Below are 18,281 nucleotides of genomic sequence, written 5' to 3' on the forward strand. Positions count from 1 at the left end.
GCTTACAATATATACATAATAATATATATAACTCATTTGTATGAGCTTACTACAAAATATATTATCGTCGATGTAATATTCTTTTAATAAAATATTATTTATTTCATTTATTAAATAGATGATTTATAATACTATTTTTATAAAATATATGTAAATATTTTTTATTCAATTTTAAAAAAATAAAGTTAAAACAAGACACAACAATAATAAAATAAGATTTTAACGCAACAGATAATAAAAAAAGTTCAAATATAAAATAATATTTGATGCAAAAAATAATAAAAAGGTTCAAATACATTTGCACTTAGTCTTTAATATGTATCAAATGTGTTTCAGAAATACGAGACCTAAGTTGATTGTATAAATCAAAACGCGACCAATACATAGTTTGTCGTGTAGATGTAGACAGACTTCTATAGGCATTCCAATATGTTGTGCTAGGAGGCATTGGATAATTTCCTTTCAAGAACACCGACATATAATGAATATCGTTTATAAGTACCAACGTAATGGCTCGATGGGGTTAAAACTCTTCGGGACCTCTCCAAAGAGGGAAGCATGTCGTAGATTGTTCGTGGCTTAAGCAATGAACGATTACACCAAACTTGTTGGCAATCAAGTAACCAGTCAAAGGCATATGCAACCAATGTCGCCGGGAAGGTGCAGGTGACTGAAACTAACATAATGACCGGTATACCTCATTGAACCCATCAGTAAAAACTCTATGGTATGCGTATTAGCGATAACTCTTGACATCTGTTAAGATAATCTGATAACATTTATTTTCCTTATGTTTAGGCTAGTTTATTGGCATGTATATCCTTGTATCCTCTGTATTATATATATGTGAACAATAATCAAAAGTATTCAAGGCAAATATTATAATCCTTATATGGTATCAGTCTAGGTCACGCCTCCTTCTCTTCTTCTCCTCTTCATGGCAGGCGACGCCTCTTCTACTTCTAAACCCACAGATGGCACTCTTCCTCTAAATACGATTCTGCACATGCTCACTATCAAAATCTCCTCCACCAATTATCTTGAAACAACCCAAAAATACCACCCAAAAATTTCGATTTTTATTATAACAAAACCACGAGACTGAGTATCACATAATAAAACCATATGCTGCGTGTTTCAAAAACCATAATAAAATATTGTGAGAAAAACTGTATCACAACTGTATCCAAACATATCAAGAAAACTAAATCAACTCCCAGGACAAAACTGAAGCTGTGGTGTGTGCGATGCCATCATCCCGAGCTCTTCCTTTTACTTGTGGAAGTACCTGAAACCAAAACTAAAACTGTAAGCACGAAGCTTAGTGAGCTCCTCCAAACTACCACATACCACATAATAACATATAAGCACATACTGGGCCTTGCCTCTACATCGGACCGAAGTCCGAAGCTGACTGGGACCTCTGTCCCCTACATCGGACCGAAGTCCGAAGCTGACTGGGACCTTCGTACCCTACATCGGACCGAAGTCCGAAGCTGACTGGGACCTCTGTCCCCAACATCGGACCGAAGTCCGAAGCTGACTGGGACCCTCGTCCCTTACATCGGACCGTAGTCCGAAGCTAACTGGGACCTCTGTCCCCTAAATCGTACCGAAGTCCGAAGCTGACTGAACATAACATAAACATATCAACTAGCATAAACACATAAAATCTTGTCTGAGCCACGGAGGCGTCAAACATACTAGCTACTGCATTGGACCGAAGTCCAGAAACTACGGTTAACTGAACAGGCCGGCATTGTGGCCTTAGACCCGTTCCTACTGAAAGGAAACTCACCTCGTGAACTGGCTGCTGTGTGAATGGCTCTGGAAGCTAACTGCTGCTGCTCCGGTATCTCCCCGGCTACAAGTCCATAAACACACTCAATCAAATGCTAAACACTACACTGGGGTAAAATGACTCTTTTACCCTTGGTCAAAGTCAACTCTCTCGGTCAAAGTCAACCCACAGTTGACCTGACTCGCCGAGTTGGGCCGCCAACTCGCCGAGTCTCTAGTCTCACTTCTCAACCCTACTCGTGGCTACTCGTCGAGTATGGCATCGACTCGACGAGTACCCTCTCGATCCAAGAACTCAGACAATCTTCATCCGATTCGCCGGGTCATATGAACAACTCGACGAGTTGTTCTTCGATATAAGAAGATTGCCTTGGACTCGCCGAGTTGTATGAACAACTCGTCGAGTCCCACCATTACTGAGTCTGCCCTCCAACTCACTGAGTCCACTCTACTACTCACAGGCTTCCACTCGACATCACTCAAAAGGGGAAAACGGGACTCGCGACTTGACTCGCCGAGTCGTTCTTCCGACTCGCCGAGTCACATCCATGCAGTTACTCTAAACTCGATTCTGCTTGAATCCAGCGTCTGAAACTTATAGATCTGGACTTCCTTAACTCGATTAGCACGTAAAGATTCTATCTTTACGTGCCCATAAGCGACCAAGAAGGTAATAAGGCTCAAAAAGCATAATAAAGGCTAGATCTAGGGTTCTTATGCAAAGCATCATCAAAAAGGCAATAGATCCGGGCTCTACAACTCCTAAATGAACAGATCTAGGGATATCTCGACCTATTAAGGCATCCATACAACTATAAGGCTTGGAAAAAGCATCAAACTAGCCCTAGAAGAGTTCTAATGGAGGTCTAAAGCATAAAACAGAAGGAATCCGAGAAATACCTCAATGAACTCTGATTTTGCCCTTGGATCTTTGCTCTACACCTCTTCTCTTTGCTCCTTTCTTCTTCTTCTTCTTCTTCAAGCCTTCAAAATCCACACACAAAAGCACTTAAAACAAACTAAGGGATGGATTAGGGTTTTCTCACAGCTCTCTGAGGGTGAAGGAGGCGAGTTTGGGGCACATAGCATTGCTTAAATAGTGAGCAACCTGGGGATTTAGGGTTTCTTCTAGGCAGGCAGACTCGCCGAGTCCCGAATATGGACTCGCTGAGTCGCCGACTAACACGTGCACGAAAACTCGACCCTACTCGACGAGTCGGGCCATAGACTCGCCGAGTCCCTCAATAAACTTTTAAATAAATACCACATGAACAACATACCAGAGATGGGGCGTTACAATTCTCCCCCACTTGTCTCAGACTTCGTCCTCGAAGTCTGCTACGGCTGAATCTGCAAATAACTCCGGGTAGTGCTCTCTCATTTCTTCCTCAGCCTCCCACGTCCACTCAGACCCCTTCCGGTGCTGCCACTGCACCTTCACTAACTGAATTTCCTTGTTCCTCAAGGTCTTTGTCTTCCGGTCCAGAATCGCGACCGGCCTCTCAATATAACTCAGGCTGCTATCAACATGGATATCCTCTAGGGGAACAACTGCTGACTCATCCACCAAACACTTCCTCAACTGAGACACATGGAAAGTGTTGTGGATTTGGCTAAGCTCTACAGGAAGATCCAACCGATAAGCAACCCGACCCACTCAGGCTAAAACCCTGAAAGGACCAATGAACCTGGGGCCCAGCTTGCCCCTCTTCCGAAACCTGATGACACCCTTCCAGGGTGAGACCTTCAGGAGGACCAAATCGCCCACCTGGAACTCCAAGTCTGAACGCCTCCTGTCGGCGTAGCTCTTCTGCCGACTCTGCGCAGTCTGCAGTCTACTACGGACCTGCTGAATCAACTCGGTCGTCTTGAGCACCACCTCTGTGCTCCCAACGATTCGCTGCCCAACCTCGCCCCAACAAATCGGGGTCCTACACTTCCTCCCATAAAGCATCTCAAAGGGAGGTCGATCAATGCTCGCATGATAACTGTTGTTATACGAAAATTCCGCTAACGGAAGATACGTATCCCAACTGCCACCGAAGTCTAGAACACACGCCCTGAGCATGTCCTCGAGAGTCTGAATCGTCCTCTCGCTCTGCCCGTCCGTCTGAGGGTGGAAAGCGGTGCTGAAATGAAGACGAGTACCCATCTCATCGTGAAACCGCTTCCAGAATCTGGATGTAAAACGGACATCTCGGTCAGACACTACCAATACCGGCACTCCATGACGTGCCACGATCTCACGCACATAGATATCGGCTAACTTTTCTGCTGATATACTCTCCTGGATCGGGATAAAATGAGCACTCTTCGTCAACCGATCCACTACTACCCATATCGAATCTACTCCTCGTGCGGTCCTGGGAAGCTTGGTGACAAAATCCATGGTGATGTCCTCCCATTTCCACACGGGAATGCCTAACGGCTGCATCTTGCCGTGAGGCCTCTAGTGCTCCGCCTTGACCTTCCTGCAGGTCAGGCACCTCTCAACATACCAAGCGACATCTCGCTTCATGCAGGGCCACCAATAATCGGGTCGAAGATCTCTATACATCTTCGTCGCCCCTGGATGGATAGAAAATCGAGACTTATGAGCCTCGTCCATCAACATCTGCCGTACTCCTCCCTAGTACGGTACCCACACTCTCCCATGAAGTGTCAGCAATCCCCGACTGTCATAATCAAACGAAGATACTCGGCCCACTATCCTCTCACACTTTTGCCTCTCCTCCTTGAGGCCCTTAACCTGAGCCTCCCTGATCCGTTCCAACAACGGAGTAATCACTGTCATCCTCAAACACAAATCTCTGATAGGGGCTGCCGACACTTTGCGGCTTAGGGCGTCGGCCACCACGTTGGCCTTCCCTGGATGGTAAAGGATCTCACAATCATAATCCTTCAGCACATCCAACCACCTCCTCTGCCTCATGTTCAGACTCGGCTGATCCATAAGGCACCTCAAACTCTTGGGATCCGTGTAGATAGTACAACGGACCCCATAAAGATAATGCCTCCAAATCTTGAGGGCAAACACAACCGCCCCCAGCTCTAAATCATCGGTAGGATAGTTAGCCTCGTGAGGCTTCAACTGTCTCGAGGCGTAATATATCACATGGCCTCGCTGCATCAACACTGCTCCCATACCTGTGATTGAGGCATCACAGTAGACTACGAAGTCCTCTACTCCCTCTGGCAAGGTAAGGATCGGAGCCTCGCATAATCTCTGCCTGAGGGTCTCGAACGCCGCCTGCTGCTCAGGCCCCCAATGAAATACCACCGACTTCTTGGTCAGTCGAGTGAGCGACACTGCTATCTTGGAGAAATCCTGAATGAACCTCCAGTAATACCCTGCCAGCCCTAAGAAGCTCCGAATCTCAGATGGAGACTTCGGGACCTCCCACTACATCACGGCCTCTATCTTGGCCAGATCTACCAAAATACCCTTCTGGTTGACGAAGTGACCAAGGAACTGAACCTCGCAACCAGAACTCACACTTGGAGAACTTTACGAAAAGTCTCTCCCTCCTCAAAACTTCCAGCACCTCCCTTAGGTGCTCCTCGTGCTGCTCCTGCGTCTTGGAATATACCAAGATATCATCTATGAATACTATCACTGACCGATCCAGCATCGGCCTACACACGCAATTCATGAGATCCATGAGCGCGACTGGGGCATTGGTGAGCCCAAATGGCATCACCACAAACTCATAATGACCATACCTGGTCCTGAAAGCAGTCTTCTGCACATCCTCATCCCTAACCCGCATCTGATGATACCCGGAGCGTAGATCGATCTTGGAGAACCAAGACGCTCCCTGAAGCTGGTCAACCAAATCATCTATCCTCGGAAGTGGGTAACGGTTCTTCACCGTTACCTTATTCAACTCCCGGTAGTCTATACACATACGATGCGACCCATCCTTCTTCCTCACAAACAGGTCGACGCTCCCCAAGGCGAACTGCTCGGCCGAATGAAACCCTTGTCTAGCAGCTCCTGCAGCTGCGTAGACAACTCCTGCATCTTAGGGGGAGCTAGGCGATACGGTGCCTTGGCTATCGGAGCTGCACCAGGAATCAGGTCGATCCCAAACTCAACCTGCCTCTCAGGAGGTATTCCCGGTAAATCCTCGGGAAATACATCCGGAAAGTCTCGCACTATCGGAACATCATCAACTGTCGTCTTGCCCTTCTCCCGGGCATCCAAGACATAAGCTACATAACCAGCGCAACCCTGCTGAAAATAGCGCCTCGCCCTTGCGGCGGAACAAAAGGTCGGTCCGCGCTGTGGCCTCTTGCCCTGAGTCACTAACTCTCCCCCACTGGGAGTGCGAACCCTCACTAGCTGAAGCTCACAATCAATCACCGCCCCATTGGGTCTTAGCCAATCCATGCCTACAATAACCTTATTCCCTCGCAGGGGAATAGGAACCAGGTCCACCGAAAACTGCTCGTCAAACAACTGAAGAGAACACCCTCTATGCACTCTGGCGACCCTCACGGTCCTGTCATCTGCTATCTCAACCTCTAGTGGACAATCCAGCTCCCCCTGGAGCTCTGCTAAATCTCTTGCTAAGCGCAAGCGATACAAATGATCGGGTAGCCCCCGAATCGAATAATACCATAGCAGAAATGTCGTTCACAGAGAACGAACCTATATAAAACATACAATCATAAGCAATAATCAATCAATAGTAATATAAAGATGAAGGGAAGATACATACCCGTCACCACATCAGGAGTCGCTCGCGCCTCCTCTGCTGTCATCTGAAACGCCCTACTCTTCGCCACTGGCACCTCGGCTCGGCCCTGCCGGCCATCTGTAATCCTCAAAGTAGCAGGGGCAGGTGCAGCCACCTTCCCTACTGCAGCTAAACTCGGACACAGGGACTTTTTATGTCCCCTCTGATTGCACTGAAAGCAAATCAGATCTAATGCTGCAACGGCAGTAGCAGGGGCCGTACAATCCCTGCTCAAATGCCCAGTCTGACCGCACTTGAAGCAGCCGGAACTCCCTGCCTTGCACACCCCATCGTGTATCTTCCCACACCTGCCACATCGGCTGTGGCTCGGCTGAAACCTGGATCTGTGATCTGAAACCTTGGGCTTTTTGCCCGAACCTCCTGAACCCGAAACCGTCTCCGGTTTCCTCTTCTTCTCCATCTCAAGATCAATCTCCCTCTCTCGAGCCCTAGCAATCATGTCGTCCAACGTTTTACAGCTGGACCGGCTCACAAACTGGCGAATATCGCTCCGCAACATCTCATGATAGCGGGCCTTCTTCATCTCCTCATCGGCTGCATACTGAGGAACAAGAAGAGCCCTCTCCCTGAACTTGGCGGTGATCTCCACCACGGTCTCTGTAGTCTGGGTGAGGTCCTGAAACTCTTTGGCTAACTGCTGCACCTCAATGACTGGTGCAAACTCCGCCCTGAACCTGGTAGAGAAATCAGCCCAGGTCATGGCATCCAACGCTGCATCATCTCCAATGGTATGTCCGACCTCCTCCCACCAATCTCGTGCCCTGTCCTTCAGAAGACAGGACGCCAACCTGACCTTGTCCCCCTCGGGACACCTGCTAGTACGGAACGTGTTGGCCACATCCGCCAACCATCTAGTACTCACTATGGGGTCCCGCGCCCCGTGATAGTCTGGAGCTCCACATGCCCTGAACTCTCTGAATGTAAGTGTACGCGACCCCATCATGGCCGCCATCTCGGCACGGAAGGTGCCCAATCTCTCATCCATCAGCTCTAGGATACCCTCTTTGATCGAACCGAAGATCACAGGAGTCTGCTCCAAAATGATACGAGTAATCTCTGAAGAAAGAAACTCTCTGGTCTGCTCATCCATGCGCTCGTCCCCCGAGCTTGATCCTGATCCCTCCCCGGCACCTCCACTGTCGGCTGCTGTCCTCGGACGCAAAACCACCATTCTGAAACACATCATAGCAATATCAGAAAACTGAAATATCTCAAGGGATCATTGATACTACTACTAGCTTCCTGGTCTTGTCTCGGCCTTCCTTGATTCGAGTACGGATCCTCTACTTTCAGTACTACGGGCCCATACTACCTTCCACATTTATCCGTACTTTCCTCAAGAACTGCCTTGACTCCACCAAGTCACTTCTACTACTACTGATCTCTGCTACTCTCATCCTAGGCTTGCCCTAGGGAAATCTCTGACTCCACTCAAACCAGTCCTCAGCTGCTGAAGGCCTCCTTGTAATGCTAATTAGCCACCACCTGAATACCATCACATGCAATGAGGCTCGGATAATCCTTCGAGTAAAAGACTCGTCCCTACAACGGTTGGACTCAGACAAGAGCTGCGCAATAGGGCCAAATCCAGCACTCTGAGATTATTCAACCCTGGTCACATGTGATGTGACGTATTCACCTAATGGCTAACTCCCACCACTCAGAGTCCCACAAAGCACAAAGCAAGCAACATTCGGATAAAGGAAACATACTCAGGCAAAACTATTCTAATAACGAGAAGCTACTCTAGCATACAATGCTAAGCTTGCGCTACCAGGCATAACCTAAACAGGCTATCCTACTGCTGTCTACTCAATACTAGCATGCAATTCTCATAAAGCTGTAACACATATAGCAGGCACATAAGGCATCCTCCTAGATCCTTAGTCCTATGCTAGCATGCTGTTCTACTGAAACTGGAACAATTAATCATAATAATAAAACTTGTATTGGTAATTTGGGGGTACTTACTTGAGCTCGGCTGATCGCATGCACCACACCCTTATCTTGTTTGAAAATTCGTTTCTTTCTAAGTGCTTTTCAAAATTTCATTCGAAAACATTTTTCTTTTTGAAAATCTTTTTATCTTTCCCTTAGTTTGAGTTCAGATGCACCCGGAGGTGTATCCGAATCCCTCAAACCAAGGCTCTGATACCAACTTGAAACAACCCAAAAATACCACCCAAAAATTTCGATTTTTATTATAACAAAACCACGAGACTGAGTATCACATAATAAAACCATATGCTGCGTGTTTCAAAAACCATAATAAAATACTGTGAGAAAAACTGTATCACAACTGTATCCAAACATATCAAGAAAACTAAATCAACTCCCAGGACAAAACTGAAGTTGTGGTGTGTGCGATGCCATCATCCCGAGCTCTTCCCTTTACTTGCGGAAGTACCTGAAACAAAAACTGAAACTGTAAGCACGAAGCTTAGTGAGCTCCTCCAAACTACCACATACCACATAATAACATATAAGCACATACTGGGCCTTGCCCCTACATCGGACCGATGTCCGAAGCTGACTGGGACCTCTGTCCCCTACATCGGACCGAAGTCCGAAGCTGACTGGGACCTCTGTCCCCTACATCGGACCAAAGTCCGAAGCTGACTGGGACCTTCGTCCCTTACATCGGACAGTAGTCCGAAGCTAACTGGGACCTCTGTCCCCTAAATCGTACCGAAGTCCGAAGCTGACTGAACATAACATAAACATATCAACTAGCATAAACACATAAAATCTTGTCTGAGCCACGGAGGCGTCAAACATACTAGCTACTGCATTGGACCGAAGTCCAGAAACTACGGTTAACTGAACGGGCCGGCATTGTGGCCTTAGACCCGTTCCTACTGAAAGGAAACTCACCTCGTGAACTGGCTGTTGTGTGAATGGCTCTGGAAGCTAACTGCTGCTGCTCCGGTATCTCCCCGGCTACAAGTCCATAAACACACTCAATCAAATGCTAAACACTGCACTGGGGTAAAATGACTCTTTTACCCTTGGTCAAAGTCAACTCTCTCGGTCAAAGTCAACCCACAGTTGACCTGACTCGCCGAGTTGGGCCGCCAACTCGCCGAACCTCTAGTCTCACTTCTCAACCCTACTCGTGGCTACTCGTCGAGTATGGCATCGACTCGACGAGTACCCTCTCGATCCAAGAACTCAGACAATCTTCATCCGACTCGCCGGGTCATATGAACAACTCGATGAGTTGTTCTTCGATCTAAGAAGATTGCCTTGGACTCGCCGAGTTGTATGAACAACTCGTCGAGTCCCACCATTACTGAGTCTGCCCTCCAACTCACTGAGTCCACTCTACTACTCACAGGCTTCCACTCGACATCACTCAAAAGGGGAAAACGGGACTCGCGACTTGACTCGCCGAGTCGTTCTTCCGACTCGCCGAGTCACATCCATGCAGTTACTCTAAACTCGATTCTGCTTGAATCCAGCGTCTGAAACTTATAGATCTGGACTTCCTTAACTCGATTAGCACGTAAAGATTCTATCTTTACGTGCCCATAAGCGACCAAGAAGGTAATAAGGCTCAAAAAGCATAATAAAGGCTAGATCTAGGGTTCTTATGCAAAGCATCATCAAAAAGGCAATAGATCCGGGCTCTACAACTCCTAAATGAACAGATCTAGGGATATCTCGACCTATTAAGGCATCCATACAACTATAAGGCTTGGAAAAAGCATCAAACTAGCCCTAGAAGAGTTCTAATGGAGGTCTAAAGCATAAAACAGAAGGAATCCGAGAAATACCTCAATGAACTCTGATTTTGCCCTTGGATCTTTGCTTTACACCTCTTCTCTTTGCTCCTTTCTTCTTCTTCTTCTTCTTCAAGCCTTCAAAATCCACACACAAAAGCACTTAAAACAAACTAAGGGATGGATTAGGGTTTTCTCACAGCTCTCTGAGGGTGAAGGAGGCGAGTTTGGGGCACATAGCATTGCTTAAATAGTGAGCAACCTGGGGATTTAGGGTTTCTTCTAGGCAGGCAGACTCGCCGAGTCCCGAATATGGACTCGCCGAGTCGCCGACTAACACGTGCACGAAAACTCGACCCTACTCGACGAGTCGGGCCATAGACTCGCCGAGTCCCTCAATAAAACTTTTAAATAAATACCACAGGAACAACATACCAGAGATGGGGAGTTACATATCTGTTATGGCGGAATCAACTTCTGCCCTTTCTCTCTTATCAACGCCTATCTGGTTATGTTCTTTTCCAAATCCTGCTTACACGCCATGGCTGGAAGCAGACCAGCGTGCATTACTTATTCTTCGGTCTTCCTTATCTGAAGAAGCCATGGATGAAATTCTAGGGCTTCAAACCTCCCAAGAAATTTGGCGATCTCTTGAACTTGCTTACAGTCATGATTCTCAAGAACGGATGCAAAATCTCAAGGATTATCTCACACAACTCCAAAAAGTATCTTCTATTGTTTCTGAATTTGGTCGCAAGTTCAAAGTTGTCTGCGACTAACTTGCTGCAATTGGTCACCCAGTTGATGAGCAAGATAAAAGTCATTGGTTTCTCTGTGGACTTGGTACTTCTTTCGAGACTTTCTCCACAACCCATCGTGCTATCAGGCCTCGACCTTCATTCCGTGACCTTGTATCTCAAGCAGAAGTTCATGAGTTATTCCTTACAACTATTCACGGATCTTCTCCTCCAGCTACTGCCTTCACTGTAGATCGCCAACAGCCCTCAGTGACTCCTTCTACAGCTCCCTCTCGTGGCAACACTACTACCAGTCGCAGCCGTGGCTGTGGTTCCTTTTCTAGTGGTCGTGGTCGACGACCACCACATTGTCAGCTTTGCCATACAAACGGTCATTTTGCCAGCTCTTGTCCTCAATTAAGTACTTTTGCTACTCAAGGATCGAACTAGAATGCTCATTTAGCCCAAGCATTCCAAGCACAATGCCATATCACACGTGATTCACACAGATTGGTACGTTGATTCTGGTGCATCGGCTCATATGACATCCTCTCGTACTAATCTTGAATCATCTTCATCTTATTCGGGCAGTGATCATATTGTCTTTGGTAATGGTAATACCTCCCATATATCTCACATTGGTAAATCTTCACTATCCAAAGATCTTCAGTTAAAAGACGTGCTTGTAGTTCCCCATATTACTAAGAATCTTATATCAATTAGCAAATTGACTAAAGGTTCTCCGGTTGATGTTTTGTTTTCTAATCCATTTTTTACCATTCAGAATCGGTCAACAAAGGAAATTCTAGCAAGAGGAACATGTGAAAATGGATTATATGTACTCAAGCAAGGACATGGAGCACTTGTAGCAGCTTTAAAATCTTCACGACTATCTACATCCTTTGAATTATGGCACGCTAGATTAGGACATGTTGCTTTTGACACTATTTTTTTTATTAAATAAAGCGGGTTGTTTATCTGTTACATCAGTTTTACCTAAACCTCGTATTTGTCATTCATGTCAAATTTCAAAAAGCAAACACTTACCTTTTGAGCTTAATTCTAAACGATCCTTACATGTGCTAGATTTGATTCACTGTGACTTATGGGGACCGACACCCGTTCCCTCTACAAACGGTTATTTATATTATTGTATTTTTGTGGATGATTACTCCCGATTTACATTGTTTTATCCCTTACGGTTGAAATCTGATTTCTTTAGTGTCCTCACCACATTTCTAGCATTTGTTCAAACACAGTTTTCGTGCAAGCTCAAAAATTTTCAAAGTGATTGTGGAACAGAGTTTATCAACAATCGATTCTGCACTCTTTTATTGGAAAATGGCACTCTTCATCGTCTTTCGTGTCCTTATACTCCGCAACAAAACGGTCAGGCTGAATGGAAACACAGACATATTACAAAAACGGGTCTCGCCATGCTCTTTAATGCCAGTGCTCCACCATCTCTCTGGGTTGATGCTTTCAGTACAGCAACCTACATTATCAACCGTGTCCCAGATGCTCTTACAATTAATCTTTCCTTCCAGTTCAAACTTACAATTAATCTTTCTGGTTCCAGATGCTCTAACCATGTTAGTAGCTTTATATTCACTCCCACGATCACATAAGTATGACTTTATACACGAAGTCGTTGACATATGCCTTTGATCTTTTGTTGATAATGACATATCCTAGAGAGTGTGCTTTGTTTTGTGTCAACTCAAACAATTCCTCATGAGACTTGAACATCCAAAATTGAATTTTAAGTGTTTTAGTTTACATGAAAAATATAGAACTTCATGATATGGTAGAAGTATATAACCTGTTTGGTGGAAAATGGCGAATTCTTGATAGAAGTATCTTCATCTCGAGGAAATACGTTGATTCCAAATAACTTAAACATCTCTGTATACAAAAAAAAAAAAAAAAAAAAAAAAAAAAAAATCATATTATTAAAATAAAAAAACTATATTAACAAAAATTAAATATGTCCACTTTTTAAATTTTATGTAATCAATCAAAAATTAAATATGATCACTTTTTAAAATTTATGCCCACTTATTATCTTAACTCTAAAATCAAATAACATATACATACAGTAATCTAATATATGTCGTTTTACTACTAATTAAAACTATTCGTCCTGTATATTTTTTTAATACTTTTATAAAGTTAAAGGGTATATTTTAAAATATCTTCAAAATAGGTGGGCTTTAAATGTAAAATTGTAGAGTATAAAAACACTTACTTCTCTTTCTGCCCTAGCAAAAATGCCGTCCAACGAGAGAGTGCAGATTCCCGTCGTCTTCAAGAGATTTTCGGCGCGGTTTTTTCTCTTTTTTTAACTTCTCTTTCTCTCGTTCTTAATCCGGCAGTGATACCAGCGGTTCAAGCGATCCCGACAAGGTTCCACGCTTTAGACGACTTTTCAGGCGAGGTTTCACGTTTCCGACGAGCTTCAAGTGTTTTCCGACGAGGTTCACGCCTCGTGTGCAATGCTCGTTCTCCTTCTCTGGTACGGTTTCGGAAGACTTTCTCCTTCTCTTTTTTTGTCTCTTTCGATTTTCTCTCTATATCTCACTACCTGATGGTGGTTAATGGTGGCCAGCGGATGTTTCATGCGATTTCCGGTGGTTTTTAGCGGTGGTGTATTAGGTCCCAGTCAAAGCTTACGAGGATTAAACAAGTTCTCCTTTGGGTAAGAACAAACCACAGGAAGTTACTAAGAATTTTGATGAAAGAGAGATTGATTAGGTGGAAAGGGCTACTCGGTGCAAACAGTAGTATCATCACCAATTTTTTTCTTGAGGAGAGATACATGAAAGACCGGGTGAATTCATGAAGTAGACGGTAGCTTAAGCTTATAAGCCACTTTGCTAATTTTCTCTTCTATAGGGATAAGGCCCATAAAACCTGCTTGCAAGCTTCTGGTATGCTCTCTTGAAGATCGACTGTTGACGGTATGGCTGAAGTTTCAGAAACACCAAATCTCCCACATGGAATTCAATGTCCCTCCTGTGCGAGTCAGATCGCTGTTTCATTCGGTTGACTGAGGCCTGTAAATTTTCTTTAAGATGTCGCAATATAGTATCCCTGGTGGCTAAATTTTTGTCAACTTCATGTACCGGACATTTACCGTCCTGGTAGTGCGGAATCACGGGAGGGGGTCGACCATAGAGAGCTTCAAATGGAGTCATCCCGGTCGAGATATGGTACGTAGTATTATACCAAAACTCAGCCCAAGAAAGAAAAGAGTGCCACTTGCGGGGTTGCTGGTGCACGAAGCATCGAAGGTACTGCTCAAGGCAACGATTGACAACTTCTGACTGGCCGTCGGTTTGAGGATGGTAAGCCAAACTCATTTTCAGTTGAGTACCAGACAACTTGAAAAATTCACACCAAAAGTTGCTGATGAATATCGGATCACGGTCTCTAATGATTGTATGTGGCATGCCGTGCAATTTAACAACACCATCGATGAATTTCTCAGCCACCATTTTCGCTGTATACGGGTGAGACAAAGCTAAAAAATGTGCTGATTTGCTTAGGCGATCAACCACGACCATGATTGTATTCTTACCATTTGAAGGTGGAAGTCCATCAACAAAATCCATTGTAATATCCTCCCAAACATGACTAGCGATTGGCAGGGGATGGAGAAGCCCAGCAGGGGCTAGAGTGTCATTCTTTGTGCGTTGGCAAACATCACAAGAAGAAACATAATTCTTCACTGTTTGATACATAGATGGCCAATAAAACTGTTGTGAGATTTTCTTATAAGTGCGCAAGACACCTGAATGTCCTCTAACAGGGAAATTATGGAATTCTTTCAAAAGTAGTTTGACAACATCAGACTCAGGAGGCACTACTACCCTGTTCTTGTAATAAATTAACCCATTATGCTGATGATATGGATTACCGGGATCAGTCGTTGCGAGCTATCAGCAACATTGTTTTCTCGACCCGGCTTGTATTTGATCTCATAGTGATAGCCTAATAATTTAGAGACCCATTTTTGTTGCTCCGGTGTGCCAATTCGTTGTTCCAGTAGATACTTGAGGCTTCTCTGATCCGTTTGAATATAGAACTTTTTTCCCATCAGATATGGCTGCCATATTCGAATCGCATGAATTATCGCAAGCATCTCTTTTTCATACACAGACAATTGCAGTTTGGAGACACCTAATGCTCTACTCGTAAAAGCAATTGGTTGCCCGTGTTGACTTAGAACTGCACCAATACCAGTGTGTTGCTTTACTATTCCAGTCAAACTTACCCTTTTTTAGAAGGTTAGTCAAAGGCCTTGCGATGATGCCATAGTTGCGAACAAATTTACGGTAATAACCTGTTAAGCCTAAAAACCCACGAAGTTCAGAAACATTAGTAGGTGTAGGCCAATCTAACATGCATTGAATCTTTGTCTGATCAACCTTAACCCCTTGAGATGTAACAATATGACCCAAATACTCCACTTCTTGCAATCCAAAAGCACATTTACTAAGCTTGAAAAAAAATTTGTGTTGCCTTAAAATTTCAAAAGCTGTTGTAACATGCTCAAGATGTTTGTTCCAACTGGGGCTATAGATTAGGATGTCGTTAAAAAAGACAAGAATAAATTTGCGAAGGTACGGACGGAATATAGAGTTCATAATGGCTTGAAAGGTCGAAGAAGCATTAGAGAGACCGAACACTACAAGGATATAACCCTTTGCATACGACACCTTTCCAGACGACATATGTCGTCGGCAAAAGTCGATCTATAGAGACGACATGTCGTCTGGATAGAGTTTTCAACATTGACCATATGTTGTTGACTAGAAAAGTTATAGAGATGACATGTCGTCTGCATAGGCTCAGCAGGAAGGGGCAAAATATTGGCGGTATATCGAATTTCTATCCCGACGACATGTCATCGGGAGGAGGAATTAAAAACATATTTTCGATTTATTTTAATTCTTAGCCGCAGAAAAGCAATACGGTGCCGTTTTGGTCAGCCTATGCAGACGACATGTCGTCTCTATAGGGTGCTTAAAAATTAATTTTGATTTATTTTTTATCCAGTTTGCAGAAATAGAATACGATGTCGTTTTGGTCAAGCTATCTAGACGACATGTCGTCTAGAAAAGGTGAGACCGATCCGCGTGAAAACCATTTTTTATTTTATTTTATTTTATTTTTTAATGAAACGAAGTGAGACGACGCCGTTTTCATTTACCTATAGAGACGACATGTCGTCTGGACAAGTTGGGCGGGAAAGACAAAAATTTGTGCGGTCATCTGAAACTCTATGCAGACGACAAGTCGTCGGTATAGGGTACGACAAATTGAATTTTGATTTATTTTTATTCGATATTGTAGAAAACCGAAACGACATAGTTTTCTAAAACTCTATGCAGACGACAAGTCGTCTCTATAGAGTAAGAATCCAACGTGGCGATACGCGTGAAAAATTGAATTTCTTTTAATAAAGACAAAAGATTAAAACGACGTCGTCATTTGAACCCTATGCAGACGACATGTCGTCTGCATAGGTTTTTACCCTTACAAAGGTATCAGTGCATCATTCATTGTTTAGTTACTCTTTCTTTCTTGGACTCAACCGGCGATTTTGCACCATCCTTCACCTGTTCACCACCTTCTTTCCATCACCACCATTCTCGACCACCCCGCTCCTCCCAAGTTATCTTATTTGCTACAACAGGTAAGGATGAGGTTTTTCTGATTTTGGGATTTTTTTTTCTTTTGTTTTCTTATTCTGTGCTTTTCCGGTGCCCACCAGCCACCACCAGAGGACCACCATCAAATCCGACCACCGGAATCCGACATCACATCAAGAAGAACAAAACAGATAAGTGTTTTTTTTTCTCTGTTTTCTAATTTTTTTTTTTGGAATTTGATATATGTTTGATTTCATGTTTATAATAGGTGATTTGAACATGAAGACTTGTTTTTTTGTTTCCTAATTTTTGTATTAGATGTTTAGTATTTTTTTTATAATTGGTGATTTGAACATGAAGATTTGAACATATGTATTGAGTTTGTTTTAAACAGGTTAGTATATTTTTTTTTCTGTTGGAAACTTTTCCCGACGACATGTCGTCTCTATAGCCCACCCTGTCCAGACGACATGTCGTCTGTATAGATTTATAATAAAACTTTTTTTTTTACCTCGCAAATCAGGTATAGACGACAAGTCGTCTGGATAGGTGGATCTGTACCGATGACATTTTTGACTTTTACCGACGGAGCTATAGCGACGACTTTGTACAGTCGACAAGTTGTCTGTATAGGTTTTACCGACGACATGTCGTCTGCAAATGTGTAAAAAAAGTCGTCTGGCCTCGTTCCTTGTAGTGGAACGACATTACCATATATTCATAGTGACCATTATGTGTGCGGAAGGCTGTTTTATAAATATATGTATCTTGTACTCGCACCTGGTGATACCCTACCCTTAAATCAAGTTTGGTGAAATAAGTGGCTCCAAAGAGTTCATCTAACATATCATCAACATTCGGTATTGGAAATCGATCCTTGATTGTTGCCGCATTAAGTGGTCTGTAATCAGTGTAGAACCTCCATGATCCATCTTTTTTTTTAACTAGTAAAACAGGAGAAGAGAATGGGCTAGTGCTAGGTCGTATAAGCCCCAACTTCAACGTGTCTTGAACTTGCTTTTCAATTTCCGCCTTTTGAAAATGAGCATACATGTAGGGTCGCACATTAATCGATTCAGTCCCATCTTTCAGATTGATGTGATGAGTAATATCCCTGGTAGGCTCTTGAAATATATCTTCAAATTGTTTTAGCAACTGGTCCATTTCTGGATTAACTATTGTTGTTGAATCATAGGTGTATCCAAGCTGTGTAATTTCTGAATTTTATTATTCCCATGGTTAATTGCTTCCAATTGCACAGCACTGGGCCTAATTGTTCCAACCACTGAACCCCAAGAACCATATCCAATCCAATTAGTGGCAATGCATATAGAGTGAGAACAAAAGGAATACCTTGAAGATCTACCGGAACATTCTCAAATCTGCCTTGACATTTTAAGGGCTCTCCATTGGCAACTTTTACATTGTACGATTTAGTCGGAATAACCGGAAGTTTCAACATGGTGGCCATGTGTTTGCTAATAAAGTTATGTGTAGATCCACTGTCAATCAAAACTACTATAGCTTGAGCCCCAAATCGTTTTAGATAAACACCAACCTCGTAATGCATGCAAAGAGATCTCTGGTTGTGTTTCCGTCAAA

This window comes from Lactuca sativa, chromosome 8 (assembly GCF_002870075.4).
Source record: "Lactuca sativa cultivar Salinas chromosome 8, Lsat_Salinas_v11, whole genome shotgun sequence".
In the NCBI taxonomy this organism is placed as follows: Eukaryota; Viridiplantae; Streptophyta; class Magnoliopsida; order Asterales; family Asteraceae; genus Lactuca; species Lactuca sativa.